The sequence below is a fragment of the Dicentrarchus labrax genome, unplaced genomic scaffold (assembly GCF_905237075.1).
Source record: "Dicentrarchus labrax unplaced genomic scaffold, dlabrax2021, whole genome shotgun sequence".
Classification (NCBI taxonomy): Eukaryota; Metazoa; Chordata; class Actinopteri; family Moronidae; genus Dicentrarchus; species Dicentrarchus labrax.
Genome location: NW_026136719.1, coordinates 15,793,717 through 15,815,969, shown reverse-complemented (window position 1 = coordinate 15,815,969; position 22,253 = coordinate 15,793,717). Strand labels below are relative to the sequence as shown.

Below are 22,253 nucleotides of genomic sequence, written 5' to 3'. Positions count from 1 at the left end.
AATTCATCCTAGACAATGTTTAAAACCTACTTCTCTGCTACCTCATTAATCTGTCTTCCAGCCGACGGATTCTACTAATAAACAGCTCTCATATAAAGTGGTTGTTTTATTTAATTTTGCTTTCTTTCTTCAAGCACTGCCTGCTAATGATTTATTTAGGGGGCATGCTCTGCTAGTTTCAGCATGTCTTGTTGAGTCAACTTAAGAGCTTTGTTAGAGAAAATACAGAGGAAACTCCAGTACGGTACAATGCATACAGTTTTAGGCATCATCAAAACCAAATTCCACCGCCAGATCAGAGGTAACAACAAAAAGAGAACAATTCAGACATCAGACATCTAGCTTGAGGGATGAAAATGCCATAAGCTCATTCATGTTCATTTTCTCACATTATCTAGTGTTTCACAATAAGCCAAGATCTCATTACCAGATGATTTATACAATTAGTCCGCTTCAGCACTGCCAATTAAACAAGGCCAAGGGTTTTTTAAGGTCACGCTTAAGTGATCTGTCACTAATTTGCACTATAGCACCTCAGTCTCCCATCGCCGGGGCCAGTAAGCCACCAACAACAAGACCAGATAAATGTACTGGCTACCACTGTATTGTTGTCGAAGCACAGTGCAAAGTCTGCTATGTGGGAGGCTGGAGGGCTAACAGAATGAGCCAGATAATGGCAAGAGTTGCAGACGGGTCTGAATGTGGTAGCCTTGAGGCTGGAGGTGACAATAGGGGAGAGGGGACCCAGGTGACCCCAGCTGAATGGAAAGCTGTTACATGAATAGCACCTCTGAGTTTAAAGTCTACTCCTGCCTCTCAAATAACGCTAAACACACACTATTTCACTGTTCTGAACTATGCTCCAGCCGCAACCACCCACACCTGTATTCACACACATACACACACAATTGACTTATATAAGTAACTATTCGGCCTGCACAACAACACGGGTGGTAATTCAATAAATCAGTCTTTGTCAAACATCTGACTATAGGCTTTATTCCTATTGTACCGAAATAAATGAGAGCTCTTATAATTACAGAGATTAGACATTAACAAACCTTTGAATTCATAATCTGATGTTAATTGAGAACAATGAGGTAAATAATAAATGAGGAAATGTATTTCTCATTCACTAGTTATTTAAGTTAATTATTTGTCTGAGGGAAAAAAAACAAAAGAATTTATAATTGCAAATAATGAGCAAACCCAAATGATATTATAATGAAGCAAATGTTGTAATCCCTGAGGTGTAATAAGAGTCAGTGTCAACCGGCCTATTGTAGCTGCATGTAGAAGCTTTTTTTCCTGCTGTGAATTAGACCTACAGGCAGGAAACATAAAACAAGCACTCCCCTTACCTAATTAGAGGATCAGGGACTTATTAAACCCAATTCAAGTCAATCCCAAATTATTAGTTTCACTACATTTTTATAAACAAATTGTCAGCACACTTAACCATTATACTGTTAATTATTTTTAGTTAGAGAGAGAATCTGTAAGGGTGAGAAGAAGAGATGCTGCCATAAGTGAACAGTCAGAGTGAGGCACAAAGACTATTTTTCTGTTTCATTCGTGTCATTTCACATCACTGAAAATACTAGAGGTTTAGCTCTTAGATACAAAAAATCCAAACAGACTGATGGAACTGACTTCAAAGGAGCAGGGACAGAGAGCTCACAGCTACCTGTGGCATTTCTGTCAAAGAGTGGCCTTTTCTCTAGCTGTGGCTGGTTGTATCTACCTCACACACACACACACACATAGACACACACACATACACACACACACACACACACACACACACACAAACACACACATACGAAGGAAATACATGAAAATGCACACATGCACACACTCAAGTTGCCACAAAAGCCTTCAAATGCAGTGAAGCAGAGTTGAAAATTATAGCATAATTTCCAGTACTGAAATTTGTCAGGGAATATACACACATACAACGCACACAAACATACACAAGCCTTTCAGTACTCGGTAACTCAGTGAAGACAGAAACAAGTTGGCTTGTGCTTGATGAAACAAAATTGTTAACACCAACTGGATAAGCTGTCTCAGATCTCACTGGTTTGAAAATCTAGAATTCGTCCCAAATTTGTTTATTGTTCAGACACACACTTACACACACCCGTATAAAATCTGCCTGGGCACGACACTAGATTCAAATTCCACATTTCTGCAATGAGACAGTGGGTACAATCTCCTCCCACGTAAAAACTGCTTGTGCATCTTACACATATTACACATCAAACACACTGTAAAGCCTGCTGGAGTTGCCATTTGAGCAAAAGCCTCAGTATGTGAAGGTAAGCCGTTTTTACTATCACAGCTCAGAAATATTCACTTTCAAATGAACTGAACCTTCAAATTCCAGACATGTGTTCATGTACGGTGTGGGCTACGCTTGATTTAATTTCCCCTGACCATAACAGAGAGTTGTGTTTTTCAACCATCATGTGACAGTGGCTCAGTATCAATAGAAAACATCACCACAACTGTACACAGCAAAGGGGAGGCCAACCACTACATAGCTGTCCTGACCAAATTCAGGTTTTATGTTTCATGTTCAACTCTGTATTGCATTAAAACTAAACACACTGAATGTGAGACACGTTTAAATTGCATGTATATATGTTTATGCGTTTGCTGTGTACATGAACGTACATTTCACCTTGTGCAGTTTTGTGTGGATATGCATGAGGCAAGCCAAAACTTGTACTTCAACTTCTGTTTGGAATTCATCCAGATCTGCAACATGTTAAAAAAAAATACTCCCAATCCTCCGTTCCAAATCCTCACTCTCTCCTGCGTCCAAACACGCTAAAGTAGGAATTCTGCAGAGTTAGTTATTTTGACAATAGAAGTAATCTATGCCATCAGCAGGCTTCTCCCTACCTGGATGCTGTGTGGTTATCTCTGCAGAAGCAGCAGCCACACAGTCAGTCAAGCCGGGGACTGCATGGGGGAGTTTGGGATGCAATAAGGTGGGGCTATAACAGTGGTCCCAGGGGAAATAGGGAAATGGGAGGAAGAAGAGGGGGGATGGGGGTGCAGTATGGAGGGCGAAGGTGTGAAGTGCAGAACATTCTGGTACAGAAATGTCTGATATAGTAATTGAACACATGTGATTGTCTGTTAAATATCCAGTTCCATAAAGTCAATCTTCTCTGCAGTAGCATCATCTGTGAAATATGAAACGACAGCTTCCATGCAGTGAGTAATCACCTTAGCCGGGAATGAGAGGACATTGCTGGTCAGCAAAACAGCTAGTGTTGAGGTGGACTGTGGACACTTATAATTTTATAGATCATTTTAAGGAGGTATTATTTTCTTGTCATTTGTTGTCATTGTCAGCTCATAAATGTATTCACTTCCTACTGGTGAGATAAACTTTGGACAAAAAATAACAAGTCCAGTGCTGTGCTGTTAGACTGACAAGCTGTATTTCTACAAGAGATTCACCGTATCATTGAGTTATTTGGTGTTGGAAACAGGTCAATCACGTGCAAACAGCTGTTTCATGCTCCAGCACATCGTTGACTGTCACAGCCTTCCAAATCTCTCTTTTCTCCTCTTTTTATCTTTTACCCTCTGTCTCTCTTAAACTGCCCTTTTTTCTGCCTCTTGCTGATCCTGTCCTGACACTGAACTACAACAGACTCACTAAATGTCTCGCACCAACGTGTCAGGAGTGACTACCAGAGCGTCACTCCAGTGAAAATATCTTTGTTCAGAGTAAAACAGTGACCTGTATTTTGGCAAGGCTGAAGAGCAATAGTGTCAGATAAAGCAGAAAAAAAACATCCCCCCTTGAACAGCAGCCATTCTACCCAGCCTGATACAGATTCAGTGCTGCAGCTGAACAAGGCTTTCGTGTGCTGCTCGGCAAATGCATTATGTGTCATTTCCTCTGCGTCAAATAACAAGAATAAAAGTCTATTTACTGAGCAACTGGGTTGAGGCAGGGTGAAGGGAGAGAAACGGCCAGCAAATAGAATGTTTTCCTCCACGGTGGACGGCATTCAGTCCCCAGTGCTCCTAACAGGCGGGCGTGCAACCTATCAATTCTCTTTGATTCTCTCTCACATATTCTTCACTCCAAAGACTGTAAAGACAGAGAACACAGAATAGGCTTGTCTTTTTGCACACTGATGAGACCTCTTTTCTTAACTTCCAAGATATACAAACATATTTTCTTTTCCTTTTTTTCTTTCTCTGTTTCTTTCTTGCTCAGTGTGGGGTTTGTGTATTTGTGTATGTTGGGGGCAGGGGTATGAAAACAAGTCTCTCCCTCTCTCCCAGGTAATGTGTTTATTTTCCTGGACCCATCTTCTAGTTTACTGCGTGTTGGCGTTTCTCCCCTCTTATCGCCTGGCCCTCACGGGGCACTTTAGCCCCTCAAATCCTGTTCACCACATACTGGTTTTAGAATCTGTGAAATGAGTGCTAGAGAAGCGTGGCCACAATGTCTGCCTGTGTTGCTACTGGACTCAAATGGGCTTGGTGCTTTTTTGTCCAGGGAGATGCATAAATGGAAGTTTTTAACACCTCAAAGGAGGCTGGGCCTTTGTGGAGCCACACTAGAGAAGCCTGCCAGTCTCCAGAGGAGGCAGACACACTGAGTGCTGCAGGACAAAGAGCTAGAGGAGCAGAATCAGCAGGGGCATCACTCTGCTTTGGGCACCAGGCAGACACACATGTACACCCACATATACTGTATAACTGCACTTACATACAGAGCACACATACAGGCACATGCAGTCACTCACAAACATTACAAAGGTTGGAATGGCATGTTCCAACTATGTCAAATACCCCTAAACACAATATCAAAAAAAGATATGTCAAATATTCGTATTATATTTCCAATCTGATAAATGAATCTGATAAATTATACCCATCTCTAACACCTGCACTGCAACCTCATTACATGTACCAAGACCGTCTGCAGCAATAACCAAAGAATAAGACATAACTCATCTGAATATAAACACTGTATTACCATCAGTTAAAATACAACATACAGTAGCGAACTGTAAATAGATTCATGTGTGATTCTACAAACACGCTCAATAAAAATGACAGATACAACCAGCAAATACAACGCCGCCATTTCCTACTTATTGATTTCAGCTCCACTGTTTGAAAATAATTTCCTCATTTCCATCCCAATTTTCCTTATTGAAATTCTTTTTTTATTCCCGAGTACAGCCCAACAGCTGGCATTTACAATCAGTCTTTATGCTGTTTAGATGTCTACAATAAGCATTTAGATGCAAATATCTCTGCCTTGTACAAAGGAGTTGCAACTTCTGTCAGAAGCAACATAATCAACCTGCAATTGTCTCCTGGCTCCAAGTGGTTTCCAGTGACAAGGCCTAAGCTGTAAGCATCTGTATTCAAATGATTCCCTATTTCAGGCACGGTTTAGTGTGGATATTTTCCAACAGTACGCCACTGAAAATCAATCACATGGTGAATTAAACCAGAAAAGAAACAACTGATCCATAAATGATCAGGTTACAACAAGGCATGGGTGTCCGCAAATTATTCTGTGTTTTCCTTGTTTCGAGGAGAAGCGGGGACGCACTATTTGATAATGGCCTTTTTTTTCAACCAATGACTTGTATTACTGTCACACATTTTTCGATTTGCAAAGGCAGGCTTTAGTTGACAAATAATTATTTTAACGGCAGGCTCAGCACAATGCAAGCAGACAACTTTAACTAAGGACATGTGTGAAACCTTTGTAGCACGTAACAGAGTAAAGAAAGTCTTAAATGGGCTGCAGTCTTCTCAGAAAAGGAAGGCTTACAGTTGAACATTCAGATTCTGTGTTGGAAAATCACTCTTTATCTTCCATTCATATAACCCTGTACTCTACCGTAAAACAGCATTTCACTGCCTGTTTCTCTACATCCTGCTAAATACTGATCCAATTTTTAGTCTTTCTTCTCTGGTGGAACACTAAACCAGATACGCAGGATAACATTTATTTGAAAAAAATGACTGAAATCTTGATTAAGATTTAAGAGTCATATATATATAAAAAAAAAACATGTCTGTACTGTTGCCTGGGCATGGAGTAAATCTGATATTGATGGGGGCATATACTTTGCTTTGGCTCCACTGGCCCTTGTACAGCCATTTTAACAATTAACATTATGACCTCTGTTTTTTCTTTTTATTTACAGTTGCAGAGGTCATTTGTCTTTTTTTGAAACCCGCAATTAATAGTAGCGTTTGCAAATGCAAATGAGTCCATTTAGAGGGAGGGAAAATGATCAGTTTGAGAATATTTCTGCCTTCTTAATCTTCTTAAGAGGGAAATGATTTAAAAGGAGGACACAAATCTCCAGTGACATGGCAGGAACTGTAGGGCACTTTCCTCTCTCCTTCTCTCTCTCTCTCTCTCTCTCTCTCTCTCTTTCTCTCTCTCTTCTATTCTCCCTTTCTCATCTCACTCATGTCTCCCTTCCGTCCCCCATCCCCATTTCTCCCTCGTCCTAATTTACCTCTCTACAATCCTCTTGGACTGTTGTGGTGGAAGGGCCAGGAGTAAGGGACAAGGAGCTGAGAGAAGGACTCTACTTGGCTTGTCCCCCCAGAGGAAACAAATGTAGTGTTTGAGCCACTGATCACTGCTATAATTGAGTTTAACACTCCTTTTCTGGATTAAAAAAGAGTCTTTGAAATGAAAGGTCAAATTACCTCTACAGTCAGGCAATAAATAAGTCAAACAAGGTAAGAGGTTCCTGCCAGCATATGTTAGTGGCAAATTTAATTAGCGGAAAAACAGGAGGCTCTTCTATTCCATACTGCACTGAACAAAAGCAGTGTTGGTGTCCCAAGCATAGAGTTGTAAAGCAAAGGATTGAATGTATATCACTCATCATGCAATTAATATAATAATTTAAGTCACGTTTCACAGAGCATGATTCCAGCTTACTCTATCTGAGCATATGTATGAACACCACATAATTTAACTTGGTCTGAATAACATTCTTGGGCATTAGTCTGCACACTTTTTAATGCATGATTTTTTACAATTACGTAAGGTATCCTATAGGACCATTGTCCATTGATTGCAGCACGGTGAAAGAAAATGGGCATAAAGTAAGCCTGCAGTCTGGACTGGAGGCACAGAAGGTGGCAGAGCAATGCACAGAACAAGAGAAACAGAGAGAGAGAGAGAGAGAGAGAGAGAGAGAGAGAGCAAGAGAGAGAGAGAGAGAGAGAGAGAGAGAGAGAGAGAGAGACAACACTGCTCTACACCCAACTAGCTACAATGTGGCCTTTGTGACATAATACACTCTGCACAGCAGATTGTGGAAAATAATCCAAAATTTACTGGTTTGCATATCCAGCAATAACAACTGACATCACAACCTGTACCATATATCCCATGTTTCTGGGCACATTTTACATTTAGTGGAGAATGAGGGGGGTAAGAAAAACATCGTCAAGCAGTTATTATATTCCCATCATGTCGTGGGAGCCCATTACAGCATGGCACAAGCAACGGTAAAACTGAGAAACTCAGCAGGCTGAGGCTACGGGCAGAGGGCTGGGGAGCACTTAGACTCGCAGTACAAACCTATGGCACACTGTTAACTGCTGGAGAAAGATGTAGTTCAAACAAACACTTTGCACCTACAGATTATGTGTATTTAAATTCTGGTAGTCATTAAGGTTTAGTTTTTCCCTTCAGGTGTTTAGTTGGCTTCCATGTACTACCATTAGTGTTAGGCCAAGCAGCTTCAGGTGTCTTTGCAGGGCTTCTAAATAAGAGTAATTAATGAAGAAGAGAATTCAGCAGAGGAGCAGGAGAAAGAGGCTCTTACAGTGTGGCTGTCCAGACAATAGTAACATGAGGTTGGTGTTAACTGTGCTGAAAGCACGACAGGTGGGTCACATGAAAGATCACTGTTTTTTTCACTTGCCCAGCACATGCTTCTCATTATTCTACAAGAAAAACTGACATTGCTCCAAGCAAAAGAGAGAAGGCCACTACTACTCACCGCAAACTAGTTTTCAAGTATATCTTATATTACATATGAGTATACATTTTGAAGCTCAGTATGCTTTGAAAATTCCATTGGGACAAAATTTAAATGTAAATAGATTAAATTGCGTGTCCAAACATGCAATAAGTGCAGCTAGGTACTGTAAGTATGATCTATGTAATAAAAGAAAAACACTTTTCAGGATTTCAATTGAATGAACAAAGGAGACTAGTTCCCACCACCTTTAGAAATGTGAGTTAAAATGTATACTGAATAAAACATATAAATAAATGTGCTGAAATATGTGACTTCCATCCAGCAAAAAAAAAATCCACAGCTGTACCATTTCAATTTTTAAATGGCAAAAATAATATTTTCAAAGACCAGCCATGGACAGAGTATGTGTGCGTGTGTTGAGTGTGTGCGTGTACATGTGCTTGTGTCAGTGCATGTATGTGTCCATATATCCATGTGTGTGCATGCCTGCTTTCCACAACAGCCCCCTAAACGTGGTTTTGGGCAGACTGAGGCCTAACAGTAAAATGTTGAAATTGGAAAAAATATTACCCTTCTTTCTCTTGAATAGCTGAGAGATAAGCGCCCTTTAGCAATGAAGCCAGTGGAGTTTAAGCTTATTATGAATACCTCTCAGAGCGCAGAAGCATGTACTGTAGAAATCAAAGGGAGTAATAGGCAGGTAAGCCTGTGTCATTTTAAGGAGGAAGTCAGTTGTGAAATTGTAAAATCGCAAGGCCCTACTGACAATCTCCTGCCCTCAGAACACTCCCATAAATGATTTCTAATGGCAGTGGCTATCACATATCTGAAAAAGTCAGAAGTTTGTGAGGTGAAAAGAATGAAAGTCCAATGCTAATCTCTCCATTGATGGAGACTAATAATAATAAGACCATTTATCTCTTTGATTAAACAGCACATACTCTGAAGTTCACAAGAATGTGTGATTCTTTGCAAGTGCGCTAAGCTTCCCGAAGTAGACCGGGCTTTGCAGAACATTCCTCATGGTTTCATGTTCAATTGGCTGCAAAGGTCCGCAGCATAACTCTTACATGCTGGACTAAAACCATAAAAAAACAAGCAACAAACGAAGGGAATCTTTTGTTTTTTAATAATGTTTGAGGCACAAGAGCTGCTCATCATATTTCTGAATTCCTACACAAAGCAATGGACATATACTCATCAGCTGTCGGGTTATAGCTGCATATTCATTCGTGCATTTTCTCCGTAATAGCTTAAGTTGTAGAGCGTATCTGCTGTAGATCTGCTGTAAAGATATCATAATAGCTCTGAGGCAGCCTGGACTCTGTAGTGCTCTATATTCTACAAAAAGGCACACACACACACACGGGCTAATACATACTGTGCTTTTTCTCCTCTGAATATTCATCCATGTTTCCACATCATCTGCAGGTCTCCTAATCACAGTCACTTCCCCTTTAATCACAGGGCTTTAATTACGTCCTAATAAACCATTTTGCCATCCTCTTGGAGCGCCTCTGTGTCACTCACACATCAAACCAAGAAATACTATATTAAGGGGCTGTCAACCTCAAAGGAAAGCTCCTCCAGCAGCAGTGATACAGATACTGCAGGCACACCCTCTTACACTAATTGAAATTATCGAAAGCTCCGCTTACATGTGACACTTGGCCATGTCTGAAACCATGGCCTGAAGTACGGCAGTCAAAAGCACGACGGTTGTGCCAACACTGAGGCTCTACTGCGTTCTCTGATGTCTGGTAATTGTTTAAACCTGAGTGGATATGGCACAGGGCCTCATGCTGCCTTTTCTGCCAAGAAAGGAAAAAAAATGTTCTCGCTAGCACTTTTCTCTTCTGTTTCTTCTATTCTAATTCAGTCCAGCATGGGGTTCAGGGAAAGCCTCAATGATTCCATGTTCATCTTGGAGAACCAGTGTTGGGGATGATGATCACTGACCACAAGTTGATAATGATGACTGTTTAATTAGAAGCCTTTCTTTGGCCTGGCCACAACCCAAACTCCTCCACCCTGCAGATGGTAACCAATAAATTTAGCATTGCTGAGGATGAGGAGGAACATTGTACCTCCCCAGTTTACCCTCAACCCCACCCCTAACCGAGGACATAAAGCCTTTCTCCTTACTAACACAAAAACGCAACCATAGCTTTGCAGCATGTGCCTATGTACAACTCAGCATCTGACTGTGATGGTAAAGTCCAGCCATGTCTTCTACAGTGTTCTTCCACATCTAATTTGCAATTGGTAATACTAGGAAATACAGGATGGCTGCCAGTTAACAGTTTTCATTCATTCATTTTTTTTATTACATGTTTTTGGTAGACTTTTCATAACAAAACCTTTACATTGACCGTTGCTGTTAGCGCTTTTCATTTGTTTTCGCTTCAATATCCACCCATCGCATAATTACATTTTGTATGGTTATGTTTAGGCGACTCAAAGCACTTGGTTAGAGTTAGGGAAACACTGTGGTCATAGTAAGTACATTATGGTTATGGTTGGGAAACTAAAACACTTTGTTAAGGTTGGCACAAACATCATGAGCATGGTAAATATTAAAAAAGTCAACTCTGATGGGATTCAAACCCCAGTCTACAGCATAGAAGTCACGTGCCTGGCCATGCACCCTGGCCTCCTCCCTATGACTTTACACTGCGGTGTAAGAACGTAACTCTGCGAACAAGCTTTGACAGTGAACATAAATCGCTATTGCAAATTAGTTGCATATGAACGCAATACGTAGGAGGGAGGGTTTGAAGTAATTTGTATATATTTGTATGCAGTCTGCAGGGTCATTAACTGTGGTCATATAATATTCCAGCAAAAGCAAAATATCTGTCTTTTTCAAAATCTGAACATTCTTGGTCCTTCATACTTGTTCCACAATGTCATTCCACTCCCCTCAGCAAAGTTCTTGTAGATTTTACAGACTATCCTGACTAGTGGAAAACAGAACGAGTGTTACTGTTCCTCAGACAGGACATCCCCTCCCATCATCCTCTGCCCCCCCCCCAGTCTAGTCCTCACCCACCTCCTGTCAATCATCCTCCCTTGGACAAGCCTCCTCCCAGAGGTTTCTACACCCGCACTGCCTGGCAGAAACAACACTCTGTGCGCGTATGTGTGTGTATTGTATGTGGGCGGTGGCGTGTGCCAGAGTGGCTATCCCCTCAGATTGTCAAAGAGGCTCATGGGAAATTTACTGCATGGGCCAAACCACAGGCTTTCTCTATCATTTCAGCAGATTTCTCTTTTTTAGTCCCATTCAAGAAAGTGATTATCACAGACGGTACTTTCTTTGGATTTATTCTTTGAGCTCTGAGTCGGGCTTTCCTCACTGTAGCTGCACTTTGCTTATAAATGTGCAGTTGAGCCAATCAGCGGTTTCTTAAGTGGCATTGTAGTCTGGGCATAATGTTTCCACTGCTTCCAACTATTGTTTCTAAAGCATGTGTGTTAATTCATGGACCCTCAAAGAATGAACAGATGACTGTTAATTCAAATTTGCTTTCAGTTGAAAGTTAAATTTTTTTCCAACATTAGTGTGTCTGTTATGGTTATATTATGGTTCAAGAAGGCAGAGTGTTGGATAAAGTTGCTACAGAACTGGTGAGAGTAGGAAACCATGCAATTTGAAACAAATGAAAGGGGAAAAGTCAGCCGCTGCTTTGATGTTACTTACGCATGTATTCCCACCCAATAAGTACAATAAGTATTTTCAACCACCTTGAAAATGCAAGATTTCCCCAGTGAAAAAATCACTATGTGCGGGTCAGGAGAAAAATCAATTTCTTAGACTAAAGGAGACTTTGTTTGATCTACTTACACATCATCAGCGGGGTCTAAGGCAACATGAACACTAACATCATTATTTGTGCAGAGTCTTTAGTCTCAAAGAGTCTCAGAAAATCTGCTCTTAGTCCATCTTTTCACCAACAGGGTCTAAACATCCCCCCTCCCTTTACTCAGAGTGAGAGGATAACAAAGACAGACAGAGAGCGAAAGAAAGACAGAGACCAAGCTTGTGGTTGGAACTGGTGAAGCCATTTTCTCATAACGCACATTAAGGGCAAAATCCTGTAACACATCCAAGTTAATGTAAAAAGAAATTATTCAGAAAGGAAACAAAAGACCTGGGCAAGAAGAGATGCTATGGTTAACTTCATCAAAACTTTAGCCACAAGACCATTTCCATCTATTCCTCCACCCTCCTTCTTTGTCACTTTGATTTATTTTTGGCATCGTACATTAGCATTTTCCAAAGGAAAAACTGTTGGGAATCTGATTTCTGGCCCAATACGTCCTTTCTTTTCCATAACTTCCTCGCCTGTTTTAGATGTCACAGTAGCTGCTCCATGATGCAAGCGGTCGATCAGTATTTTATTTCCATCCAAGAGGGCTGACACACACTATCTGGATACCTTGAAATTCAGCGACAGCAAAGACAAAGTATGTTTATGTTTTGAGTTCTGTCTGCAAAATGTAATGACATCAACAAATTAAAACTGAATTTAGGTTTTAATCCAGATTTAAAATTATTGTAAATGTGCAAGATATGGTGCCTCAGGTCAAGTCAAGTTTGTGGGTATTGTAGTAATACTCCACTTGTCAATCGAATACACAGCCTTCTGCAGCATGGATCTAAGTACCACATTATGGCAAAATTGCTCATCATGGCCATGTCACTTCAGTGCATGCCAAAGATACCACACGGTATCATGTGTTCAAATACAGTATCTCTCAACATTGTGCACACATGCACAAATCTACACTATGTCCAAACAAACACAGAAATGAAGTTGCCGATCTGATCTGAAAACAGTCGTGTGCCAACAAAACGGCTCCCAGCATCCTAAAGGCTGGACCACGGAGTAAAGAAGCCAGATTGGCTGGCTTAGTCACAGCTATGGAGCATATTTTACATCTCATGTCAGATCAAGCTGGCAGATACCGAGCCGGCTGTCAACCTCCACCAACTGGATAATGTCTAATCGTTCAGCTTTTACAGACTGTGTAACTTGGATACAAAAATAACTACTGCCTTCTAAGACTTATGGAATACATAACTTTGTAAAACCGGATCCGTTATATTTTCAATTTAAATAGGTTAAATGATACAAACCTTGTGACTTGTACAGAACCCATAAATGTTGAAATAATTCATGAGTGTTTTTTTTTTTCCTGCTATAGGGTTATTCATAAAAAATGAGAAATTCAAATACAGTATGCGCTGCTTCTCCCTTATCAGAGGCAGAGGTTTTTTAGGCCTTCTTTCACATTAAAACACACATGAAATCTCTCAGTGTCACAGCTGCCCATGTTGGCTCAAGTGATATTTTCATAGAGTCCTTTAACACTTCCTCCAAGGCAGTGGCTTGCCCATGAGACTTGATCCAAGCACAATGGGGGGGATCACAAGGAAAAGGCTTGTTGTGATGCTTTTGTGTGTGAGCAGCGCAAAAGCCCACATTACACTAATCTCTTTTCCCTTGTTCACTCACAAGACACAATCTCAAGTCTTCAGAGCTTCTCCAATTCTAGTAGGACAGAAATCACTCAAGGCAAAAGATCACAGCTTCTTCCTCTTTCTTTTTTTTTTTTTAAAATAATCCGAGCATTCTGCAGCAAGGTCACTCATACATACAGTACATGTACTATATATCTATTTCTCTATGACAAGTGGATAGTTTGATAAATATATATAATTTCTCTATGACTTAAATTAAAGGTTAGTGTGACTGCAGTCAGTGAAAGCTGTTAACAAGTCAAAGTAAAAAAAAAAAAAAGAAAATTTATTCACGACTCTCTCAAACTGTAGCTAACAAAATGGTTGCCACAAAAAACTGATTTTGGATTCTGAATACAAATGTCTGCGAAGGGAACATGGAGCAACATGAGTGTTTGTTTAAAATTCAGTTTCAACCACCTGCACTCTTTTCACACAACCTGACAGTTTTCAGCCTTGGTCCATATGTTGTGTGTGTATGTGTGTGTGTGTGTGTGTGTGTGTGTGTGTGTGAGAGAGAGAGAGAGAGAGAGAGAGAGAGAGAGAGAGAGAGAGAGAGAGAGAGCATGTCCCCATGCCAGTGTGAGGGAGAGAGAAAATGTGTGTGTGTGTGTGTGTGTGTGTGTGTGTGTGTGTGTGTGTACACATATGCAGGGACTCCAAAATCCACCACATTTTAATTACTGCCCGGCTGCACTGTGTGCTTCTTTGATATGGAAATAAAGGCAACCATCTTCACACAGCCACTGTACAAATCTTCATCTGATTCATAAAAAACAATGAGCCCGACTAATTCCTCCACCTGATTACAGTTCCAGACCTGTGTGAGAAACATGCAGCCACCAAGGCCCCTCCAATTAATTCTACATATTAATGTGTGATTTTAAAAAATCAACAGCGGCTGCTTACCATAGCCTGGACTGTTGCATTTTGAAGTCAAAGTTAATTATTCACAACTATGCTATGGACTAAAAGAAAATGTCCAATTATTTTTAGAAAAACATTTTCGGTGGGAGAGTGAATGATACAGATCAAAATGGGCCACTTAGGTTACTTGTGCAATTATGCAGTTCCTGTGAAGATACACATTTTTTTTTCATCTGTAATCCTTTAATGTTAGCAATACTGTTCACTTACAGCAGCCAGAGGGACACAGAGATCTAATAGAGCAGAAAAAAACAGCCCCTGCCCTTGTTAATGTTCAGTAAGTGTTGCCGCACATAGGTGCTATTTGTTTCTGAATACAAAATAACATGTACTCAAATATAATCTTTGACATTAGAGGAAACAGTGTTCAAGGTAAAACGTGATCTTAAGAAAAACTCTCTCAATCATATTGTTGCAAATTAAAACCCAAAGCTGGATGAAATTCAAAATGTAAAAGCTTGAGATTAACAGATGTATTATACCAGTGTATTACTCCTAATAATCTGTCTGGCTTCGCTTTTTCACAGCTTTTCTGTTAGGACAGTGACTTTGTGGAGGTGATGCCCCACTGTCTGCTCTGGATGACTCAGTTCACCACTGATTTCATCAGAATTTCTAATTTCTCCTCTAACAGAAGTGACAATGGTGCAGACTGAGAAAAGACACAATTTTCCTCCTGTAGGAGCACAAATTCACCTAATTCAGACAGAAGGCATCTGCACCCTAAGCCACGAAGAACACTGTCGTCAACACCCGCTCTACCCTACAAAATGCTCCATTGGTGTACAGAGGAGGGCAAGATCTCTGTCACTGCATGCATGCATGCATCCATTATATTTAATACTGTGCACTGCCTAATAATATCTCAAGTATCATGACAGAAGTGACATGTTACTAACTTGTCAGAAACTTCTTGTTGAAGGGGACAAATTACAAAAAAAAACCTGCCATGGAATATTCCCATCAGTTTTGATTATTGTTGAAATATTCTACAGCAAATTAGATAACAATTAGATAGACAGATGTCACAACATCTGCTGCCCCCCTCCTCCACCTTTACCAGGCCTGCTGTTGTTTACCTCCTCTCATCTTGTTTATCATCAGGTCTCAGCCGCTCCCTCCACTACCACAAAGAGAGGGAGAGTAGTACCTGTGCACCCCTCAACTGCCCCCCCCACCCTCTCTCCTACAGCTTCACTCACCCTGCCCGCATCCCAGCAGCGTCCTGTCACTTGGAACAAACTAGCTGTCTTTTTGCAAAACGCAGTATATATGGACAGATAACGCAATATGTAAGGTCTCAGTTACGCACCCTAAATCACATCTGGTCAGGAGAGACAGAGAGGCTTTTTGGATTTTGACGTTTCAAATCAAAATCAACATTGGTGTTTATCCGTGTAAAGACATTCTCCGCAAAATATCTGGGAGAAGGAGAGTATCACTCATGCATGCACACATGCTAAGGCATACAGGGGCTCACACACACACACACACACACACACACACACACACACACACACACACACACACACACACACAATACAAAACAATAATAAAACAATTACAGTTTTGCAAGAATTTAAAATATCAAGTTCTGGATTGATGCAGCCTCTACATACAGTATTACATATATTTTTTTAATATTGTTTGTAACATTGCAAATGACAACACACTACTGTTATTTATACTCCCATTGTAGAATTGTGTTGATATAATATTCTCTGACTGTGAAATCATCTTATCATGAGTTAGAATTGGTTGTAATTCTGTAGGAATTCTGTTTGGCAAGGGAAATGCTCTGTGTAAAACTGTTAGCAGAAGAGCAAGGCCATAAAAATGAAACCTACACAAACCAGCACTTTCATTTTGCATCACTGTGTGGCGTAAAGATAAATAATATTTGATTTTTAGCAGTGAAATGATGTAACGCCCTACACTAACTAACATAGATCTGCGAGCTCAAACTGATGAAGGGACTTTTTCTTTTGAGTAGATTCACAGTTGTAACAAAATCCCCAGAAAACAACATTTGCTGTAAACTCAAAATGATCAGATTTACCTTCTGCATTAAACACATGATCAATAACCAATGTGCACATATACAAGGTAAGATATAGAAAAAATATTCAAACAATATCACGCCAAGCACATTTCTTTCTGAATCTCTTCCCCTTTTACTCTTTCTTTCCCCCATCCCTCCCTCTTTCTCTCTCTCTCTCTCTCTCTCTCTCTCTCTCTCTCTCTCTCTCTCTCTTTCTCTCCCCCTCCCTCCCTCCCTCCTTCTCTCCCCTCTTTCTCTCCTGCCTTTTCTTTGATCCCACTAATTGCTGGCACAAGAGCTTAGTTTAAACAAATTCTACCTTTAGATGATCAGGACAGTTAATAGTAGAGCTTTTTTTTTTTCATGGCACTCAGTCTAAACTAAATTTCAGATTGGCTCATTCACAACATTTCTTTTCCACTCAATAAAACAAATAATAAAAAAAGGCTCTAACTGCAATGTATGATAATGGCAAAAAATGATTCTCAGCAGCAAAGTTGCTCTTGCAACACGGGAGACATTGGACTTGGACAGAGTGCAGGATATGTTTAGACAAGCCAGGTGGCTTCTGCCTTCATGCCAAAATGAAAGTCCTAAAATCTTTGAACTTACTGGCACATCAGCGTCAGCGAGTCTATATCTTATGCTGAGCCCAGGTGGGAAATGTTGCCTTTCTCAGTCTTGTCAAAAAGCTCAAGTCACCCCGAGATCCACCCGCAGATTAGTCCTTGAAAATACAGAAAATGCGCAAGGCCAGTCAGTATGAAATGTGATAAATATGAAGTATTGCCCTGCAATTGTGTTAAGTATCACGTTCCAACAAATTGCTAGTCTTTAGTTTTTAATTAATGTTTAAATCAGCTACAATTACTGCGGAATAAAAGCACATCTGTCCCGGCCAATATTGATAAAACACCAGAAAATGATTTGAAGGGATCACATTGCCAGATTTATCTAACACTTCTTCATTTCTCCAATTATTAAAACGCACATTCAAGTTGTATGTAACAACTGCAAAGAAATGCATAAAGGAACAAGGTGATTAATTAAGATGCCGGTAGCTTTTGTGCGCAGAAATAAGTGAGAGATGTTAAATAAGAGCCAAGTGCGGTTCTGTGCCATCAAAGAGGCTGTAATGCCGCTTTTCACTCTTTCCTCTCTCGCTCTTTTTTTTGTGAGCGACACGCTGAGCTGCACAAGCCGTCAGAGACAAACTCTTATAGAGACAGAGCCCAGTGTCCCTGTATAGCAATCAGGACAATGTGCTGAATGGGCAGTCTAATTATAAATGTGCCATTTAGACTCGCATTTGGTCTCCAGAACCGCCTTACCTTATGAGGAAACCTGCGTTCACAGCTCACCAAAGAGCAACTGTCCAAAACAAAATACCACAAGTATAAAAACTTTACTCAAAGACACCTCAAAAGGACAGTTGACTGTGTCTCCCTTTTTCCACTCTGGAGAATTACCCAATAGTGTGTTATTGTTCGAGGAGTTTTTAAAAGAAAGAACACGTGAGAGATGATTATATTTTCATTAATTAGCCACAGGTGTGTTATTTGTGTGCTCACAAAACGCACTGGCTCAGTGTTTAATAAATTGAAGAAAGACACAACTGTACAATTCAATTTAGAAAAAAATAAAGTTTCCAGTGTTGTCAGCTGCGTCTCTTCTTATTAAAATTTGATCATAGCTCCCACAGCCGTCTGAGAAGGTTGTTTTTTTTTGTACACAGGGAGTGTGTCTAATTTTGGAAAACATCTTAAAATGTGGGGCCATCTCCGCGCAACACACGCTGCCAATATCATGTTCAAGTAGTGATATTTCACTTAATCTTCCATTTATGATAAACCTGGAAAATTATTTATAAAGTCTGTGCAGCATAAATATTTCCTAATGGACAGTGTATTAAAAAAAATTGATTACCCAACACTCAGAAAATGACCACGTTTTATTTTATGTTCTAAAAATGTCTGAACAATAATTATTCTATTTTAAGGACCAGATTATGAATTTTCTGAATTGTCTTGCAGCAACAACCGGATAAATGCAAGAAAACAATTAATCCTTATTAAGAACATTTGCACTTTTTCTACAAGAGAACCTCTTGTCTGTTCAGTCCGGGAGCGCCGAGCTTTCAGATGCTTCGGCTTAAATGGAAAACTGTCTGTTCAAGTACATCTTCTCTAAATGGACAAGCTTAGCGATTGTTGAATTTAATTTATGGCTTATGCATTCTTTAGAGGTCGATCCCCCTGACCTCCCGAGAAAGTTAAGGAAGAGCAAAATTCCCAGGCTACACGGCGGACAGAGACTTGAGAGTGTCTCACATAAAAATAAAATCTGACAAAGAAAATCTACAGTGGTAGAGATAGTTTGGAGGCAAAGAGCCCTGGAATGTCTGAAGGTATAATGAGACATGAGCGAGAGCTTCAAATAAACTTGTCCACCTCACATGCAGAGAGAGGAAACCTACCAGGGCGCACGTCATTGTCAATGAATAGTACCGCTTTGTGGACAGAAGCGAAACTGCCACCAGCAGAAGAAAGTTACGGGACATGTAAACACAATCACTAAAACGCTGTCAACATTTAAATACCGAACAGTTAAGTAAGAACCTAGCACTTATTAATGAAGTTTTAATGGAAATGTTTATCGGTGACAGCGGTCCGGCTCGGTCTTAACGCTGCAGTTTACACAGTGCAGCCTGCGTCCGCTCGCACGGCTTTCACGCTGCTGGAAGAAACAAAGAAGAAGGGGAAAAAAGGAGGAAAAAAATTTGATTTCAAACCTTCAAACGGTGGTTGGAGTTCACTTCTGATGAAGTTAGATGTTGAATTGAGCGCGGATTTGCCGAGTTTTTTTTACGTGAACCCCGAGCGCCTGAGAGCCCAGCAGCGCCGCGCCACTCCACGTCTCGCGTGTTCTCCGCTTGTTTTGGTGAAAGCGACGATTGAAATGATCGCAGTGATTAAAGTTTGACAGTCATTCTCCCCGCTACGAAATGCGCGAATCCCGTGTAAGCTGAACACACAGGCTACACAACTTTCTTAAAATGTTTTTTAAAGCAGCAGAAAGAAAAAGAAAATGCGCGCACAGACAGTGCCGGAACATTTCACTGACAGCGCGCTCGACTTTTAGGAATCAGCAAGAAAAACACACAAGGTGAAAATATCAAGACAACATAGAGCGTGTTGGAAAAAGTGAAGCAAACGTGTTGTTTACCTTGATGATCTGAGCCGTGGAGAAGATATTAATGCGTCCTTTCCCGTGCGTAAAGACTGCTAGACTACTTTATAGAAAATGATCACTGAGCTATCTGTTGAGCGAAAACTTAAGTCTGCTCACACGGGGCCATATGAGGGGATCCCGTATGCTCTTTGTGAAGTTCAGCTGTCCAAAAAACTACAAGTACCTTTTGTTGTTCGCCTATCTGTTCTTTATCTGCTTCTCTCTCTATCTCTCTCTTTCTCTCTCTCACACTCAGACAAGAGAAGACGATGGGTAAAGCTGCTGTCACTCTTGGCAATCAATGCGCGCAGCCATGTCGCAAGTATTCAAAGCATTTCCCGTCGTGCAACATCAGAAAGTGAGTGGCCAGGGCATTGATCTGAGGAAGGCAAAGAGGCAGGACTCCCCCCTCCTCCTCCCAGACAAGAGATGCGAGAGAGAGAGGGAGAGAGAGAGAGAGAGAGAGAGAGAGAGAGAGAGAGGACGGGGGGGGGGAGCGAGAGAATTTGTGGTGGAATAAAAGTGGAGACAGGGAGGATGGTTGTAACTGCCCGCAGTTTAGTCCGTTTAATAAGCTTACCTAAATTGAACATCACTTACAGGCACTGCAAAGTTAAAGATAACCTTTTCTGCACTTTTCCTTTTATTGATGTATTTGAGAAGTTTTCATTTATTTTCTTAGATAGACAAATAACGCACTGACCTGACTTCAATGAAGTGTTTCAGAATCACAGTTTCTTTAGAGGAAAATAGGTTGAGCTGATATGAGATCAGCAGAGCAGGTGAGCGAAACCCTGTAAGAGGCTCAGGGACTAGTTTAGACTTGTGTGATACAACAGCTTTTATTTGCATAAATTAAAACAGATCCTATACGTAACCTTGTTCTTTCTTATGATTCCTTTTTAAAAAATTATCTCGTAAGAAGCAAGAAATTTTGATTTATACACAACCCAGAGGTCTTCAGCTTGGAGGTCACATCATGCACTTCAGTTTTTCTAGATTTTAAAACAATTATTTCGACAGATTATCCTTTAAAAAGTACCTCAAACATAACTATTCTTCGCATCATGCAGAGCGGTTAACGTTTATTTTTCCACGCTGTCTATAAATCAATTAGACAATTAAAATATCACATTCAGAGAACGTGGCAAAAATAAAAGACGCGTCCTCATGACATGGTCACTTTTTACAGTCATAAAATTTAAATTATTAGACCGATTTTAGAAAATTAAACAGATTATTGTGTGTAATTGTTTAAAAATATATACAATTAGGGACATGGTGTGAGAGAAAATGTTATTTCCCATCATCATATATAACTTTAAACTTTCATAGACTGGTGTATTTTATTATTTTTTGTTTTTGCATAAAAATCCATAAGAGTTTTTTATCATATAAGATATAGCAAAAATAATAAATATGTTGCATCAAACGTCGATGCATATCAGGTAATATTGTGTCAGACCGGTTTCATTCATTTAAATAAATCCTATATTATGTTTAAAAACAGATCCGGGAACAGCCATTTGACATCTGAAATTAAACCAAAGGTGGAGCGGCTGCAAGGAACACACAGGATGGGATTATTTGCCAAAACAGAAGCTTTTCACAATGAGACACTTCTCTGCGTTGAATGGACGTATGTTTTAAATTATCAGCTGTGCTTGGGGGGGAGGCCCACACACATGTCAAACAAACTAAATAAATTACAATAGGGCCGTGCACAAATCAGAGAAGAGCTCAAATATAAAGACAACAGCGAGACAACTGACGGGAAAAGTTAACCTCTATAAATCAGCAGCAGCCCTTTTGAAGCAGAAAAAAAACGACATACCAATACACATGGCAGCACTCATCCACCATGACCCCACCATTCAACATAAGTGCGATAACAGCACTGCCATGCATCACATGTATAAGAAATAAGAAAGTTACTTACAAAGAGAAGAGACAGCAGGAGGAAATTCTGATTGTTAACTGCAGAGTCACATAGAGCTAAAAGAAGAGGGAGGGGAAGCAGAGAAAGAGGGACAGAGAGAGGGAGAGAGTGACAGAGAGTGAGAGAGAGAGGGGGGGGAGAGAGAAGAGAGAGAGGGAGAGGGAGAGAGAGAGAATTGGCAACACAAGTCATCCACAACATGGCATCAGCTCAGACTCCTGTGCGCCTTTTTTTTTTTTTTTTTGTTCAAGGTGAAGCAAAACTCGCCAACATCTCCATCAAGGAGCACCACAATGCTGCTGTACCACACTACACATTGCCTCAATGCATTTCCTTTTTGGTGTAAGTTTGAATTCTGCCTTATTTTTCCCTGTGGTGTGTGTGTGTGTGTGTGTACATTTACAAGCCCGAAGGAGAGAGAGAGAGAGAGAGAGAGAGAGAGAGAGAGAGAGAGAGAGAGAGAGAAAATAACATAAGAAAGAAAGACTTACCAAAAGAAACTTTTTTTTCTGTACTTCTTCGGACACTTTGAACTTGAGCGCTTCCTGACGTTCAACACTGTTAAACTGC

The 22,253-nt window shown here is 40.4% G+C and overlaps 1 protein-coding gene across 9 annotated transcripts in view; it reads right to left on the bottom strand.

Moving 5' to 3' along the window:
- sox6 (SRY-box transcription factor 6) overlaps positions 1-21,704 on the bottom strand; it is a 136,741-nt gene extending 115,037 nt beyond the window's left edge. For 2 of the 9 annotated variants that reach the window (XM_051379512.1, XM_051379517.1), the window contains exons 1-2: positions 19,739-20,140; positions 17,126-17,240 (exon numbers count right to left, since the gene is read on the bottom strand). The gene's annotated coding sequence lies outside the window, so the exon portion shown is untranslated. Of the gene's footprint in view, positions 1-17,125; positions 17,241-19,304; positions 19,431-19,738; positions 20,141-21,683 lie in introns of those variants that run through there. The other 7 variants (XM_051379511.1, XM_051379516.1, XM_051379513.1 and 4 more) reach the window with 5 other exon arrangements.
- Positions 21,705-22,253: the final 549 nt, after the last annotated feature.